The 16,447-nt window shown below is 37.8% G+C and overlaps 1 protein-coding gene across 9 annotated transcripts in view; it reads left to right on the top strand.

Moving 5' to 3' along the window:
- RALYL (RALY RNA binding protein like) overlaps positions 1-16,447 on the top strand; it is a 404,596-nt gene that overhangs the window by 223,071 nt on the left and 165,078 nt on the right. For 3 of the 9 annotated variants that reach the window (XM_080381897.1, XM_080381896.1, XM_080381893.1), the window contains exon 1: positions 1-16,447. This exon is cut by the window's left edge and continues 16,353 nt beyond it; it is cut by the window's right edge and continues 40,887 nt beyond it. The exons of the other annotated variants lie outside the window; for them this stretch is intronic. The gene's annotated coding sequence lies outside the window, so the exon portion shown is untranslated. 9 annotated transcript variants of the gene reach the window in all.

The following is a 16,447-nucleotide window of genomic DNA, read 5'->3' as shown; positions in this document are numbered from 1 at the left end:
TCTTTCAGCCAGCAGTAAGGACAGCCACACCAAAAAAAAAATTACTTCTGGAAACTTCCCTGAACAATGTCTGGAGCCAGGAGCCCAGCTGCTGTATACAGCCTTGTCTCTGCTCATATGTGAAATGGTGCCACCATTGGGTTGAGGCAATCTTGCAGAATGCAATTTCAGTTAAATAGAGAAATTTAACTTTCAAAAGGTATTCTGATGCGTTTAGTCCAAAATCAGTGTAATTGGGCCATCCATATGAGTTAAAATGAATATTTGCCAGAGTAAATCCTGGTGAAATATCTTAATGCACCTGTACTGCCAACTGTGTCATTTGACTGTACTCAATTCAGATCTTTATTTAGATAAAGGCAGCTTCAGATTTTTTTCATTCTTCATGACCTTTATATCTCATTTGGTCTGAAAATTGTCTACTGCTCAATGTATTTCTTTTGTACTAAAAGCTGTAACTCTGCATGGCTCATATTTAAATGGTGCTAAAGAGCTATTTCCTGGGAAGCAGGAAAAAAGGTTGCTAATCAAGCTACTTAAAGGCCGTTCTTACTATAGCAGTTGATTTGGAAATTGTCAAACATTTTAGTAGACAACTTGTTTCCATGTTTGTGGGGTAGAATGGTGAGAACTTTGCAGGTAAAATTGTGTTTGTCTGGGGTACTACTTTTTAATCTAGATTTTTAAACATGGATTTACATAATAAGGAGCAAGAGACCTACTTTATGTATTTTTGCATTACTACATGTCTACACAAGAAGTAGTTTTAACCTGTGCAAGAACCATGCTTAAACAAAAATCATACCATGCATGGAGTCTGTGTGATTTATACCAAAATCTGTAGTTCTAATATCACACCATTTTTTTAGGTTATACTTCCACACAATCATTGACCCAGAAGCCACTACAGAAAGCTTCGTCTGAGAAGAGAAGTTACTATGAGAAATATTTTTTGTGGATTTTAAAATTGTAAACCACTGTCATTAAGGCTGAGGTTTTTCTGCAGAATTGTAATGCCTGCAATGAAACCTTCCGCATAAAGCTCATTATGGATCTGGACAGGTTCTCTGCTGCCACCACCACTACCACCCATTCCCCCTGAAATAGGAGAGACACCAATTTTGGCGAAGAGAGAGGCTTATGCTGCAAAGCAACAGAGTTGGCTATTTAGGATATTGACCTGCATTGAAGTCCCTGATCAAGCTGATATGATAGAGACTTGAATCTAGCTTTCTCAGTTTTCAAGTGAATGCCCTAATTACAAGGCTGTTGGCTTCTCTGCAATCAGAATCGCTCCTTTTCATTAGAGAAAGTGTCTGATTCCCATTATGGATTTTGAAATGCAAACTTTTTTTGCAATATTATAATGGAGTGACATGTTGATTCCCAGGCAATCCCAGGCAATTGGGGGGGGGGGGGGGGGGGGGCAGGTATAAGAAAGAAAAAAAAGCAAACTACTGCAACCTCAAATATGAAAATATGACAGAAAGGTAGTGAGCAAAATTACTTGGCTACTTTTGCTACCAAGACCTTTCAATTTAATTTTTAAGTTTTTTTTTAGTTTTGGTTTGCTTTTGTTTGTCTGTGTGTTCATTCTGTATTACAGTTCAGCATTTAAATCAAGGTGTTATAGTTAGGTGTTCAACTGAAAAGGAAGAATGCACAAAAAGAATTATCTTTTACTGCAGTTCTACTAAACTATGCTACCATTTGAACTTTATATATTTGGTCTTGAAACAAATACTTTTTAAAAATTCATTCAACTTCTGTTACTTATAGCAGAGTTCTGAAAGTGTGAAAGGTGGACCCTCACTGTTTCCATGGTCTAATATTCCAGAAGTTTCACATTTGAAGATGTCTAATCTCTGAAACTAGCAAAAAGAGGAACACTTACAGATATGTATCTGCTATGTTAACTGCTAAGTATAGATAAACGGGATGCTAAAGAAATTATTTGTTCAGGATTGGAATATTTCTGGACAGCAAATTACAGAACTAAATTGAGTGCATATTAACAGTAAAGAAACAAATTCTACTTTTCACATATTTTAAGGAGAGAAGGAAGGGTTCACTACAATAATTTAGGCAAATGTCTGAACAATGCAGACTATAAGACTTCCTAGAAATAATTCCTGCCATAAGCCTAACAACTGTGACCAGCCACAGAGCACATCTTTTCCACTAAACATGCATCTTTAATTAAAAAGAAAACAAACTTGAGCATAGACACTTAGCCGTTGAAATAAGTTCTTTCGTGTTCTCTACAGATAAAATGCGCTTCTAAAGCCTGAATTTTGTGCAGTGTCAAATATCAGCAGCTGAATCTTGCTATGCTTTTTTTTGCATACCCTCTTGTCATATTATTTTCTCATCACTATGCTCCATTCAGAAATTTTAAGAGGAAGAATCCAACTGCTGTGCTATGTAAACATTCTCTGCTTCAAGTACACCTGCTGACTCCCCTTTGGGTACTTCCAGTGCTATATTCCACACCTTATTCATTATTTCTGAGATAGAGAAATGAGTTTAAATGAAGGATATAATAAAATCAATAGTATGACACCCAAGCAATTAGTTTTTCTGTTGAGTTCAATAGGACTAGGTGAAGAACCATTACATCAAGATGGCATCTACATTTGAGGATTTCTTGTCTCCAGATTGATTCACAAATAGACACTGCGACACATGAGCACTTGTTTCTGCAGCGAGGGACAGTCCTGAAAATAACATTTTTTATTGGTTTATAATAACAAACTGCAATAGTGTAAAAGGAGGGAATCTTGCAGATAGGTATTTTGCCATAATCAGAGAAAGTGAAAACCATCTATATAGACAACTATAAGTAATACCTCAAGACCACTGGAATTCATAGAATCATTGAATGGTTTGGGTTGGAAGGAACCTTAAAGATCAAACATATGATATCTTTATATTCTTCAATGCTACTGTTGTATTTGAAATTATTTGCTAAAGCAAAGATTTTAATACTTCCAACGCCTCTGCCATGGGTAGGGACACTTTCTACTAGACCAGGTTGCTCAAAGCTCCATCCAGCCTGGCCTTGAGCACTTCCAGGGATGGGGCATCCACAGCTGCTCTGGGCAACCTGTGCCAGGGTCTCACCACCCTCACAGTAAAGAATTTCTTCCTAATAACTAATCTAAATCTACACCCTTTCAGTTTAAAGCCATTCCCCCTTCTCCTATCCCTACATGCCCTCTAAAAAGTCCCTCTCCAGCTTTCTTGTAGGCCTCTTTTAGGTACTGGAAGGCTGCTATATGATGTCCCCAGAGCCTTCTCTCTTCCAGGCTGAACAACTCCAATGCCCTCAGCCTGTTGTCATAGGAGAGGTGCTCCAGCCCTCTGATCATCTTTGTGGCCTCCTCTGGACTTGCTTCAATAGGTTCATCTCTTTCTTGTGCTGGGGACCCCAGAGCTGGACACAGTACTCCAGGTGGGGTCTCAAGAAAGCAGAGTAGCAGAGGAGAATCACCTCCCTCGACCTGCTGGTCATGCCTTTTTTGATGCCGCCCAGGATACAGTTGGCTTTCTGGGCTGCAAGCACACATTGCCCGATCATACTGAGCTTCTCATCCACCAACACCCCCTAAGTCCTTCTCCTCAGGGCTGCTCCCTATCCATTCTCTGCCCAGCCTGTATTTGTGCTTGAGATTGTCCCAACCCATGTGCAGCACCTTGCGCTTGGCCTTATTGAACTTTATGAAGTTTGCATGGGCCCACATATCAAGCCTGTCAAGGTCCTTCTGGATGGCATCCCTTCCCTCTAGTGTGTCAACTGCACTACACAGCTTGGTGTCATTGGCAAACTTTCTGAGGGTGCACTCAGTGCTATTCACTTCTGGAAAAGGATGGAAAAGACACCTGAGCCCAGACAGACTTTCAAACACTTGTGCCTTGTGTTTGGAGGATATTGTGTTCTTTTATCTCTCTAAAAATGTGATTATGAAGGCTTGGGGCAGAAATACTTTTCTACTTAGTACCTAGTCATGCACTTGACTTCAGTGAGTCCACTTTCTTACTTGCTTTTCTAGTCAGGGACCGTAGACTAGGGAAAAATCTTTAGACCTCTTTCATCTTTTCTGAATAATTTCTCCCTGATTTCTACCTTTAGGAATTCAAGAGCTGCTTTTATTTTTATTATTATTTTATTTTATTTTATTTTATTTTATTTTTAATGAAGAGAAGAAAGCTTTAGAAATGTAGGTAGATATTTATGTAGGTCTTGGGAGGGGGATTGTTCTGTATTTTTTCCTCACCCCAGTTTTTAATCCAGTACATAGTCATTGACATTAACCTACTGAAAATTCAGAGAGTTGTAGTCAGTACTGTTGGTATAGAACTATACACAATCATGGTTCACAGTTAATTGCTAATTTTAAGTAGGATTAGCTTGCAAACTAGATGTTCAAGAGTCTTTTGTAAAAGTAGGAATTTATTTTTTTATGAGGATCTGAACTAAGTTCTCTACCCAGGGTAATGTGGGCTAAAGCCTTGTTAGAATTCCTTGGGCGAGTGTGGAGAGACAGCACTTATTTCTGTCATTTATGTGTACCCATTTATGAGTCTATTATTTTACATTTTTTATAAAAAGTAACCGCAGAGCTGAGGAAAAATGAAGTTCTGTTGGGGCACTACTAGCAACAGCTATCACCAGGAAATGAAGCAATGCAGGTCTTACCGGCTATCTCATGCTGGTCTCTTACTCATTTAACCAGTGAACAAGTTACTTCTCACATTTTATTTACTGCTAGATACAGAGTGTAATATCACTTAGAAAAAAAAAAAGAAAACACCAAACCAAAAAAAAACAAACACAAAAAAACTTACTGTACTTTTTACTTGTTATGACATTGGTTGTGCTAAAACTCCTTCCTGTCATGTTACTGGCCTGTGTTCCTTAAGATTTCTTATATCTATCTAAATGTGAAGATTACACAGATACATAATGCACAAGTATTAGTATGTATGTTTTCTGTATGTTTATATATTACTTCTACAATTCCATTGCTTCCAATTCCATTACTTTTATTGTAAACTTAGGTGGCTAGAGCTAAGACTCATGAAATTTAAATGTATCAGAGGAAATGAGAAAAATGTCCCAACCAGACCCTGGTAGTATAGAGGATATTCATTTAGATCATGTTTTTAGTGATGTTATTAATATATTTTTGTTAAGATGAAATGTTAGTTTGGTAGAAATGAATACAGACAGAACTTCAGCAGCCATGGAAGTTAATCAAAAGCTTCATATTTGACTTTATCTTAACTGAAATATTTTTTAATAAATGTTTTGCAACATATTCAGTTATATGCTGTTCCCACCATGCTCCAGCACCCCAGAATAGCAGAACTGTATGGTGGAAATCATATCCTAATGGTGTATTGGATGAGCATTATGGGTGGAATAGTTTCCTTAAATGTTTTTATACTTGCTTGATTACTGAGTTGCCTTCGCAAAAGTGTTTCGCTGGCTGCAGCTCTTAGAAATTGATTAACATTCCCTAGTACAAGCACTTCTGCTTACATGACATTTTTAACTAAGAATCTTGCTGATGTCTTTATATTTATGCAAAAAATATTGTAATAAAGTTTCAAAAAATAGAGATTAGATGGTAGGTAACATTTTAAGATAATGGCATTTTAATTGCAAAATTACTGAGAAACTCTTGTAAATTAAGTTACATATCACACATAACTGTAAAGTGAATTAATTTACCATGATTAATGCTACAGTGAAACCCACATGAATTAATGATGACTGGCCACATACTTTAGAATGTTTCCAAACTAAGGTAATATCATTGTGCCTATTAACTGTTTCTGAATTACACTGCAACTTCTAAAGAAAAGTAGGCTCATTAAAACGTGATTGAAAGCCAAACGAATTAGATATTAGATGTCTGGCCAAAGGAATAGCAAATCAATTTACTGAGAAACTTCACTTTAAAAACTCAGTTACTGCTTTCAGACCTCATCAACAACCAATGTATCATAGGTGTCCTGCTAAACTGTTGCATTAAATATTTTACATGCAAGATATCCTGCATTAGAGCTGGATGAGTGCTTTCCTTTCCTGAGGAGAGGAGGGTCTGCTGCTTAGGTTATCTCACTGCTCCTGATGTGGCCAGGGAAATTCTTGACTCTTACATCACTGAGTTTTATCTTGAAGATCTTGTAACAGTGCTCTGCTCTCATCATGATAGCATAGATTTACAACACATAGTACAAAACATAGTGTATCTTAGCACAAAGAAGTAACAGGGAGAGTATGCCCAAAAGGGCAAAAGACACTTTCTGGCTCAAACCTATAATACCTGATAGCACGGGCTATCAGGATACACTGTTCTACAGTTCGGGCCAAGGATGTAACAGTGAGCAAAGTCTTTGCTTCATCCAACTCTTCTAGTTAACTGAAACTCCTCCCCAAATACATTAAAACATGGATTAGGGTAAAATAGTCCCCTGTGTTTCCAGATTTAGAAAAAACAAATAAGCAAATCAGCATCCTTTTAACTTTTAGAGGGATTCATACACTTAGAAGTATGTTTTCTGTAACACAACAGATTCACCTATAGCAGGTCAGAACTGAGAAACTATTTAATTAGTGAACGTCCAGTTGTTTTTTTCCAAATGCCAGACTGTTTCTTCTTAAGTCACGTAGCAGGCCACATCTTCACCATTGAATTATGCTAATAGTTATTAGCAAAATAGAAAATCTGAAGAGACAGTGTGAACTAGCGTAAGTGTATCAAAAAATGTGAAAGCATCACAAGAGCTTTCCCAGTTACCCTTCCAGTCCTAAGGCAAGATTTGTAATTCTGGATTTTTCATAAGAGTTACTTTCAGGTCATTCCAAGCTAGTCTTAAACATGTTTCATGATTTGACAGATTCAAGGGTGGGCAGCAGAGGGACTTCAAAACCTCCTTGAATGATCTATTGCAGTGCTTTGTTATGTTTCCCATTAAAAGGCTATCACTTCTAAAGACGCTGTATCTTCTTGTCCATGATTTGAACTCATGACTTCTTTTTCTGTCTATCATGGATGCAGAGTACAAAAAACACCTTTCTCTGCAACAGCATTTTTCTACTTAATGCCTGTTATTATCCTTTGCTTAATTTTCTTTTTAGAGTGAAAGGGTGTTTTTTCCTGATACAGTCAAGTTTTCCCAGCGAGTTAAGTAGGAACTACCTTCCCTATGCATGATCACTCTCCCAAAGCATCATTTTTATTCTCCACCTGTAAAGAGTCTAGAACATGAAGAAAAGTCAGTTACTGATTAAAAATGAGGCTCTATTCAATAGATTCTAAAAAACCTGCCATATCTTAAGTCAATATCCTATAAGCTCATGGCTGGACAAGGTGTGATGAGATGTACTTCTGCTTCCCTTGGTCAGCCAACAGGTTTTGAAGGCTTTGTCCTTTGAAAAGAGTCATCAGTTCACTTTTCATGTATGAAACTGTCTTATTCTAGTCTATTAATTAACCAATATTCTCCCTAGTAGGAAAGATATTGTAGTAGGAAAACAGAGATATTCTATTAACGATGCTCCCTACCATCTCCCACTTTAATTCCTTGGGGGCTAGATCTGTTCTTGCCCTTTAGAAGATTGTATGTACTCAACCTGTTTGTTTTCACACATAGACCCTAACTGCAAAACATTCACACATTAACAGTTTGCAAGCTTCAGTCATGCTGGTTATGCTGCTGTAGCTAGAGGACTGTTGTGCTAGCAACTTGCTGATGAGTTCAACCAATCGTCTCCAGTCTGAGCCCAAGAATAAGTACATTATATCCATCATACAAGTTTATCGGTTCTGTGCACATAAATAAGAAGGCTGCTCAAATGTCTTAAATCTATTCAAAACCTGATTGTAAAAATAGATTAAACTAGCATTCTCTTATTAAAATTAAATACGTTTGGAAGCATAGATGTAAACATTGCTTACAACAGCCTTAAAACAAACCTCGGACTAGAATTCACCAGAAGACAATTGCAGTTCTGATGCCAGATGTTAAAAATTATACTTTTCTTCAGTACAAAAGGGTTTTAGTTTTCAGTATAAAAGGTACTGGCAGATCCTAGTTCACATCTTTGCATCTGCTGGGTCAAAGAGCAGACTCTGAAGTTCTGATCCTTAATCAGTCTAAATGAGGCTCAGAGAAAACTGTAGACCAGTCCTTGAACCTTTCAGCTCTACAGACACACATTCTCTGAGAGTGTGTGACTAAAAACTCCTTTTAAAAAAATCACAAAAAATATTTTAAATTAAAAAACATATTTGAATTATGTAAAACTTTATGCAGGATTGTTTTTCTTATTTAAGATCAGAAGTTATTTGGGTCACTTGTTTTTATACTAGCAGGAGTTGCTCTTATTTGCTTAATAAAAACAATCTCTTAAAAACAAGCTCTCCAGATATTTTTGTTGTAAAGCAAAAATATTTTCCAGACGTGGTTGAACAAGAGCACTTATGCCAATTAGAACTAGATGAATACCTCTTCTTCAGCATCTCCTGAGCTCTGTTGACCCTGAGTAGCCAGAAAAGCAAAGGGCAAAAACTGATTTCTGCCAACAGTCACTGCAAGTTAATCATTAGAGCCTGTGGAAGCATAATCCAACATACTTGTTTCCACCATACCATTTTCTTCTTTCTGCTTTCCTCTCGCCAAGCTGTAAATGGTTGCTACTGCCTCTTTTTCTCTATATCTACTCTCAGCAGTTTACAGTAAATTTTCAGGTTTGGAATTCTTAAAGGTCTGGGGAAACTGAACAAACACAAGGGACTTCCTGCTCAATTTAGATTAAAATGCATGCAAATATCAGTATAAGATATTTAGTATTTCTGAAAAGAAAAGGAAACTTGAATTTCTTTCCACAAGAACCCATCATCCTTTATTGATGGTGGCACTTTTTCAGTGCTGTTCTGTTACTAGCGCCAGTCTATAATTAGTTACTTCCTTGCAGCTGCAGCAATGGATGTGCACTTCCAGTACACAGATGTAGGCAGGCACATTGGTCAATACCAGACTCTCCCTTCTGGTACTGGGCTCTCCAGCATGAGGAAGGGCTGCACTTGTCATGCAGGTAAATAACAGAGCAAGCTGTCTGCCAGGATAGATACAGACTTGGACATCTGCTCCTTCCCATTAATCAGTCAGGGGGGCTGATAGGGAAATTAGTGACAGGCCTGTGCAATTTGATGATTGAGGGAGGTGAAAGTGAGTTCTGCAGCCTGAAATATGCTGATTCTGTTTCAGCCAGAGAGAGAGAAAAAAAAATACCAAATTCTTTGGTAGATGCAGGAAAACAAAATATGGGGATATCTTCAAATATTTCCAGTTTCAAGGACATTCAGCAATTGCTAATAGTTCTGACTAGATGTGAGGCTGTTCCCCAAGGCAGATACCAGTGTTGTCTAGGGAGCAGAGATTTGAAACTCTGTCTACCAGTTTATAACATGGATTTCCTCAGTCACTTCCAGCTGACTCCCTCTACTTGCCAAAGTTTCTCATCATTATTTTCTTATAGTACACTGTGTAAGGCATGGTTATTTGGTGTACTTTAAAGGGAAGCATGGCACAGTATAAATTCTTAGGAGTCCTCAGACAGCAAAGCTATGACTGCTACAAGTTTCTCTGCTTTGTGGGATTGTCTGTAGACATTTTTGGATATGCAGGCGGTTATACCCATTTATAGCATCTTCAGCTGGAATCTGTTCACCCAAAGTGGTTTCCAGGGAAAGGACACTCATGTTTTTTCCCCAGTGCTGCAGAAGGTATAAAAAAAGGATGACTCCATGGAAGGCAATGTGTAATTCACTGCTTTTTATTCACTGTTAGACGTGGGGGTGTTGGTATTTGATCTGAAGTTTTCTGGTTTGTCTTCAACGTAGCATTTATTGGTTTTTGAGATAGACTGATTTCCTATGGCATTCCAGTAAAGCCTACTAAAGTTAAAGTCCTGAGTAGCCTGTGAGTGTTTTGGCCTCATTTTTGGCCAATTTATGGCTGCATTCCCACCAGGGGTAGGAGGAATGTTGCTTTTTAACTTAGCTGATGACAGCACATAGTCTGAAGTGCTACTTCTGTAGTACTAATGCTGATACTTCTGAGGAAGCACACAGAGGTAAATGGTTTTAACTAAAGAGCCTGAGACCTGCACATACTTAGGGTACCCACTGTGCGACTGTTTGTGGAAGCTTGTTTATGGGCAAAAGATGTACACGTTGTTTATGAAACCAAGAACTTATGGTTAGTATAACTGAACTGAAATCTCAAGTTTAATCATAGAATTATTTTTTTGTTTTCACTGCAATCTTTATGTTTACTGAAACACTTGTACACTATTTCTTCATTGGTCTGCAACTCCATGTTACACCCAAATGTACTACACATAGTGCCTTTCAAATATGTTAGACACTATTTCATTGCTCCCTTTGTTCTCCCTAAAATCAGATTTGTCCAGCTCCAGATATAAATATTCCTTATCTGACCATCAGTGAGCCTGTGCCCCATCTGTTATCATCCTATGCCTGTACTCCTCTGCATGGATTCTATGCCCTCAGTTCTCAAAGCCTCTCCTATTATACCAAGCATTTACCAATGCTGCATCATTTCACTAGTCCTAGGTATCTCATTCTACACAGAGTACCTATTTCTTACTTATATCTGTATAAAACTGTAGTTGTGTCATACAAAAATAAAAGAAAAAAAAGAAATAGCCACATGTCAAGAATAAAAACTGACATTAGAGCTAGGGCAGGCAAAAACAAAGCACTGTCAGCTTGAGAGAACTGCAAAAAATAAGCCTGACAGCCTCAGTTCTGAGGCATTTTAAACTCATTACCTTCAGCTTTTTTTATTACATACCATGTAGAATTTGGGATTATACAGAAATACTGGCTTTGCTTCTCTTTCTCTGTCAAGGAGGTTATAATTTTTTTTCCACTTTTTTATATTACTGTCCAGAGTTGAGTCCTACTAGACAAACAGTGAAATTGAAGGTTTGAGGGATGGGGTTTCATTCACATTTTTATAAAATCTGCATTTGGACTGGAGGGAGGGACAGGTCCATGGCTGAACCAAAACTCTTTCAGAACGTGACTATGCACAAATCACAACATAAATATGTTCATGGACAACAAATCTCAAAGAACTATTACTTAAGGTAAGTAACCTTTCTGTATGTTGATGCTCTAAAAGAATCTACTAAGAATTTAATCACGCAGTCCCTTTTCATCGTAATAAGCTCCCTCTCAGCAGAAGCAGGAAGCTACTCTGCCCTAAATAACCTTAGGCATGGGAGCTGCATTCCTTTTGCCCAGTGAAGCAAGCTGGTTTGTGTGTATTGCTGCTGGGCAAGTATTAAAATGAATCTAAGCCATGCACAGAAAGCTTCTCAGAGGCACAAGTAACTGCACGGCCTATTAATACATATAAAGTGCCAAACATAAAATCTATGTATTTTTGAATCTTTAATGTAATAACTAAGGAAATGCCAGTTTAAATAATTTTGCTAACGGCATTTGTAAGGAGGTCTTATTTTGATAAGCAGGAGGAGAAATATTTCCCAAATTTCAGAAGGTTTTTCCATGGCATGCTGGTGTAACCCCCTGTTTCTTACCCATGGCTCAGCATTTAGAAGATTTTAGAAAAGGGAGCTTTTTTGGATATTGAACTTTCATTTATATTAGAAAGCTATTTGGCAAAACAGAAACGTACCAGTAATCAAAACTGTTTGCACTGTAATTCTTACGTTTTCCCTGTACAATATTCAGGGATTTACTCCAGCCAAGATTTAGTTTGGCGTTAACAACACATGATTGAAGCCATCTGAAGTACCTCTCTTTGGTTCAGTCTCTGTCCTCATTAGGTACAGGAGAGCATTTGATGCATGTTTGGAGTACAGCTCCCATTTTAGCTTTCTCCAAAAGTGGCCTGGTTGTCATGAACCAAAAGACAGTCTGTGAACTGAGCCAGCACACTGTAAGTGGGTACAATCAGGGGTTTCACTCAGAAACCATATCACTGTACCATATATATGTAGCTGCAGACAGAAATGCTCTGCACTGCAGAAGGTAAGAAAGTCTAAATTTTAAAATAGAAAAAAAATGTTTGTTTTCACTGTCCTAATGTTTGGTCACATTAACTTTTTTATATTATTTATTTATTTTAATTTTTTTTTTATTTTTAAGACAGGGTAGGGAAGAGGGAGGTTGATGCTGTCTGAAGCTCCCCGGGGAGCGTCTTGTACTGGTGCAGAGCACTTAGGCTACCTCAACATTCAGTTCAAGTGAGCCTCACCTGCTGCAAGCTTACTGCTTTCTAACAGCTCATTTGTCAGAAAAGCTCATGCTCAGCTTATTAGCAACCCATTTTTACGGTCATTATCCATGCTTCCACAACATCTGGCTAAGTGTTGTTCTCCAGATTGTGGCTGTTCTGGGAAGTAGTTTTAGCCACTTGAAAAGGCTGTTTAAGTCATGCTTATAATATTCCCTCTGCCTCTTATCAGTAAGGTGATTTTGGGGAAGCTGCTGTCTCTCTTCTACTTTTTGTATGCCCTTAATGGATCCTGAACTACTCTGAGTAAGGACCATCATTTTACTTGTTCCTGTAGTCTAGCTAAGTAGGTAGTCAACCTCTGATGAAAAATAATTTTTGTAAGAATTACTTAGCGATAATAGTTGTCCCTTTCTGAACTATTGTCTCTGCCTAAGTGGTTTTGTAGCACCGTAGATGATCTTGTAATGAACTGGAAAGGTTTTATTCATCAGTGTGTTCTTTATGCATGCTATGGTTAGTAAGTAACTTTCACTTGTAGAAAATCTTCTGCAGAATTACGACCATACCTAAAGTTTAATTCTAGAAAAAGTTTTCCAGAACTCTTGGATATCAAATCTACATCATCGATTCAGATTTATCTATGCAATGTAAAAGAGATAAAAACAGTTTAAATTTTGAACTTTTTTTTTTAATCCTAGGAAAAGAGTATCTTCATTTTCTGAATTCTGTGAATATGTAGCCTTTCTATTTACTATCATTTAACCTGTCTTTTGTTCTCATTTAAAGCCTTTTCTCCTGTTTTTAATAAAGCAGGTAGTGTGCTCAGTTATGCAGGTAGTAAAATACCCATCTGCTTATTAGGATTTCCAAATTGTCCAGTAACGCTTTGTCATTTCTCACCCATCCAATCTTGGAAACAATGTTCCTACAAACAACAGTACAGCCACAAAAATATGATTGAAGTTGCTTGAGTCACAGAACATATCCCAATCTACCAGCAAGATGCATCTGAACAGTCCAAACACTAAAAAACTGCCAATTGAGACACTGATTGGCACAGCTAGCAATGATTTCTGGCCAACCTGCTTTCTGAAAGCCACAAACTAGTTCTCTTCTCTTGATTCTATTGCCTTCCTTGTTGTCTTGCTTACTGAACTTTGGGTTGTACATAATAGCTGACAGGTGTTTTCCCAGGGGTGATACAAATGCCCTGGCTCAGCCATTATCTGATAGTTCTCAGGTCGTCCCATACCAAGGGAGTGATAGATAGGCTATAAGACAAGTAGGCAAACAGTTACACTTGGTACGATTGCAGGCTTTCTGGAGAAAAAGAAACAGTCAATCTCAGGATTGCAGTCTGCCTGACACTACCCAAGTATTTGCAAAGTGCATTCAAAGAGTTCAAACAAGGAATAGGGTTGACTGACAGAAGCTAAGCAGAAAAGGCTAAATGTCAGAGTCTTTGCAGCAGCTCTGTAAGAGCCTGGCAGATGAAGAAAGTCTGGAAAGAAGAATGACAGGAGAGTGATGAGTGGCAGAAAGCAGGATGGCAGTAGTGCTACAAAGGGTTATTTAAAAAAAAAAAACAACAAAACTTATAGTAACTTTAATCACTTCTGCTTTTAAAATCAACCATTACATTAACTACTTATATTAACATTGTTGAATTTTATCAAAAGTGTTAAGAACTTTTGGAATTGTTACAGAATAGGACCTATAGAGTTGGTTCTCTCTTATTGAAGTTTTTGCAGCTTTTTAAAGTAAGGAAAAGTGATGTCAACAGCAGTTCCATGTTAGAAGAAAACTGACTGCATGAGTGGGGCACATTTTATAGTAGTATGCAGGAAAATGCACAAGGGATGTGATATAATCACGAGTCTTACAGCACAATCTCCCACAGTATACTTATATATCATATTGGTGCCATCTGCATAAATGAAGTATAAAATGGGTGGAAAACTGCCAAGTTTGAAGGATTGTGAACAGTGGTACAAAGTCCAACTGGTGCTTGGTTACTAATGATGTATCTCAGGAATCAATACTTCTATTTTTGACCCAGAAGGTAGAGTGCCCTCTCAGCAAGCTTGCAGGTGGCACCAAACTGGTGATCTGGGGTGGTTGATACACTGGAGGCCAGGGCTGCTATTCTGATGGACCTGGACAGCATGGATATATGGCCTGGTGGGAATCTGATAACGTTCAAAGAAAAGGACAATGAGATTTTGTATCCTCTACCTGTATGTACCCACACAACAGTACAAACGAACTGGTTAGAGAGTAGCTTCCTGAGAAACAATCTGGAGGTCCTCATGACTAAATCATGCCTCTGTGGCAAAAAAAGGCTGGTGATATACTGCCATACCGGGCTACATTAGGGGAAGTGTAAGCAGCAAGCAGAAAGAAGGGTTTTTTTCCTTTCTATCTGATATTTATGAGATCACATCTGGAGTACTGCTTGGGTCCAGTTTGGGGCTCACTGGTACAAGAAAGATATTGATGAACCAGTGAGTGCCTAGTGAAGGTCCACCAGGGAAGTCATGGGCACGCAGTACACATGATGGTACGTAGCACCCAAAGACAGACCGAGAAAGCTGTGTTTGTTCAGCCTGAAGAGAAGGTTCAGGGAGATCTTATTCAGCTACCTAATGGGAGGGCATAGAGAAGACAGAGCTCTACTCTTCCCAGAGGTCCACATAGAGAAGAGGCAATGGACACAAGTTTCCATATCAGAAATTGTGACCAGAAATAAGGAAAAAGCTTATCATCATGAAAAGGATCAAATCATGGAATAGGTTGTCCAGAGATACTCAAACTGGAGATACTCAAAACTTGATTGAACAAGGGTCCAAGCAACCTAAGCTGGGTTGCCCTTTCTCTGAGCAGGGCATAGGACTAGCTAATCTCAACAGGTTCCTTTTAGCCTTAATTATTTTAAGATTCTATATAAATATCAAAAATGGTGACCAAAAGTGAGGAAATGTTGATTAGGAGAGTAGCAAAAATTATTTGAAAGATAACAGAAAATGCCTTTGTTTCATCAGTCTCTAAAGAAAAAAAAAATAAAAGGAAAAAAAAAATCCAGTTTTCAGAACTTTGAGTTATTTCCAATGCAGCAAAGGACAGTTTCTACTTCCATGAGTATGCCTACAGTTAAAATATAAACATATAAAAGCAGGAGATCAACACTGTAATAGCAGCAAACATCTTCAGTCTAAGGTGCAAATACTGTTAGACAAAATCAAAGTTTAGAGTTCCAGTAATTATTTTCCTTAGTACAGGGTAGTTTTAAGGACAAGGAGGGAAGATTTACCCAGCAGATTGCTTTTCAGTGAAGAGCGCATGGTTTACAGCAGGTACCTAGGAGTCTGCCTGGGACAAGCCCTCTGGTTTCCTACTGCTTATATTTGGTGTGTATTTGAATGGAGAAAGGGGTGAGGTACATCTCTGGATACTTTCTCCTTACTACTTGGAGAAGTATAATGGCATCACAGACATTTTTAATTGACATTATCAGCCCTGAAATGGTGAACTGTTTTTTTCTTCATTTCAATAGAAAGACAAACACATCAGGGGAACGACTTCCTTCAGGTGCTGTATGTACATAGGCTAATGCATCTTGGCATTCAAAGTATATATAGACACTTTAAGAGATTTCAGTTCTTAACAGAGGTGGTTTATGGTTGTAATGTAAGTTGTTGGGCTGGTTGTCAGAAGCTTTAAGCAGAAGCATCAGTGCCGATATCAACAGCTCTAGTAATCAGAGCACAGATACCCTTTCTTTCTTTCTTATTTTTTCAGGTTTAGATTTTTATCCATGCTTCTATAGCTGTTGCTTTAATATTATTTTCAAACATTTTAATATAATTTATTGAGCTGTTCTTTAAGTTGAAAGAGTGTCATACTAAGCATCAGAACAAGAAAAGGAGTAAAAATTAAAACAATAAATTAACACTTGCATGATTAATAATTTAGAGATTTGGTCCTTAAAAGGATAAACCTTACTCATTATAATAATCTCATGAACTTCAATGACTTTAACTCGGAGTAGGAGATGGTAGTATCAAACCTTGAAAAGATGGTATAAACCTACAATTTGAGATAAGACACAACTTGAAGAATTTCAAATTTGTAGTCTGGT

Source organism: Falco punctatus (assembly GCF_963210335.1).
Source record: "Falco punctatus genome assembly, chromosome: 3".
Taxonomy (NCBI): domain Eukaryota; kingdom Metazoa; phylum Chordata; class Aves; order Falconiformes; family Falconidae; genus Falco; species Falco punctatus.
Note: the sequence above shows the minus strand (reverse complement) of the source record. Positions and strands in the feature narration are given on the sequence as shown.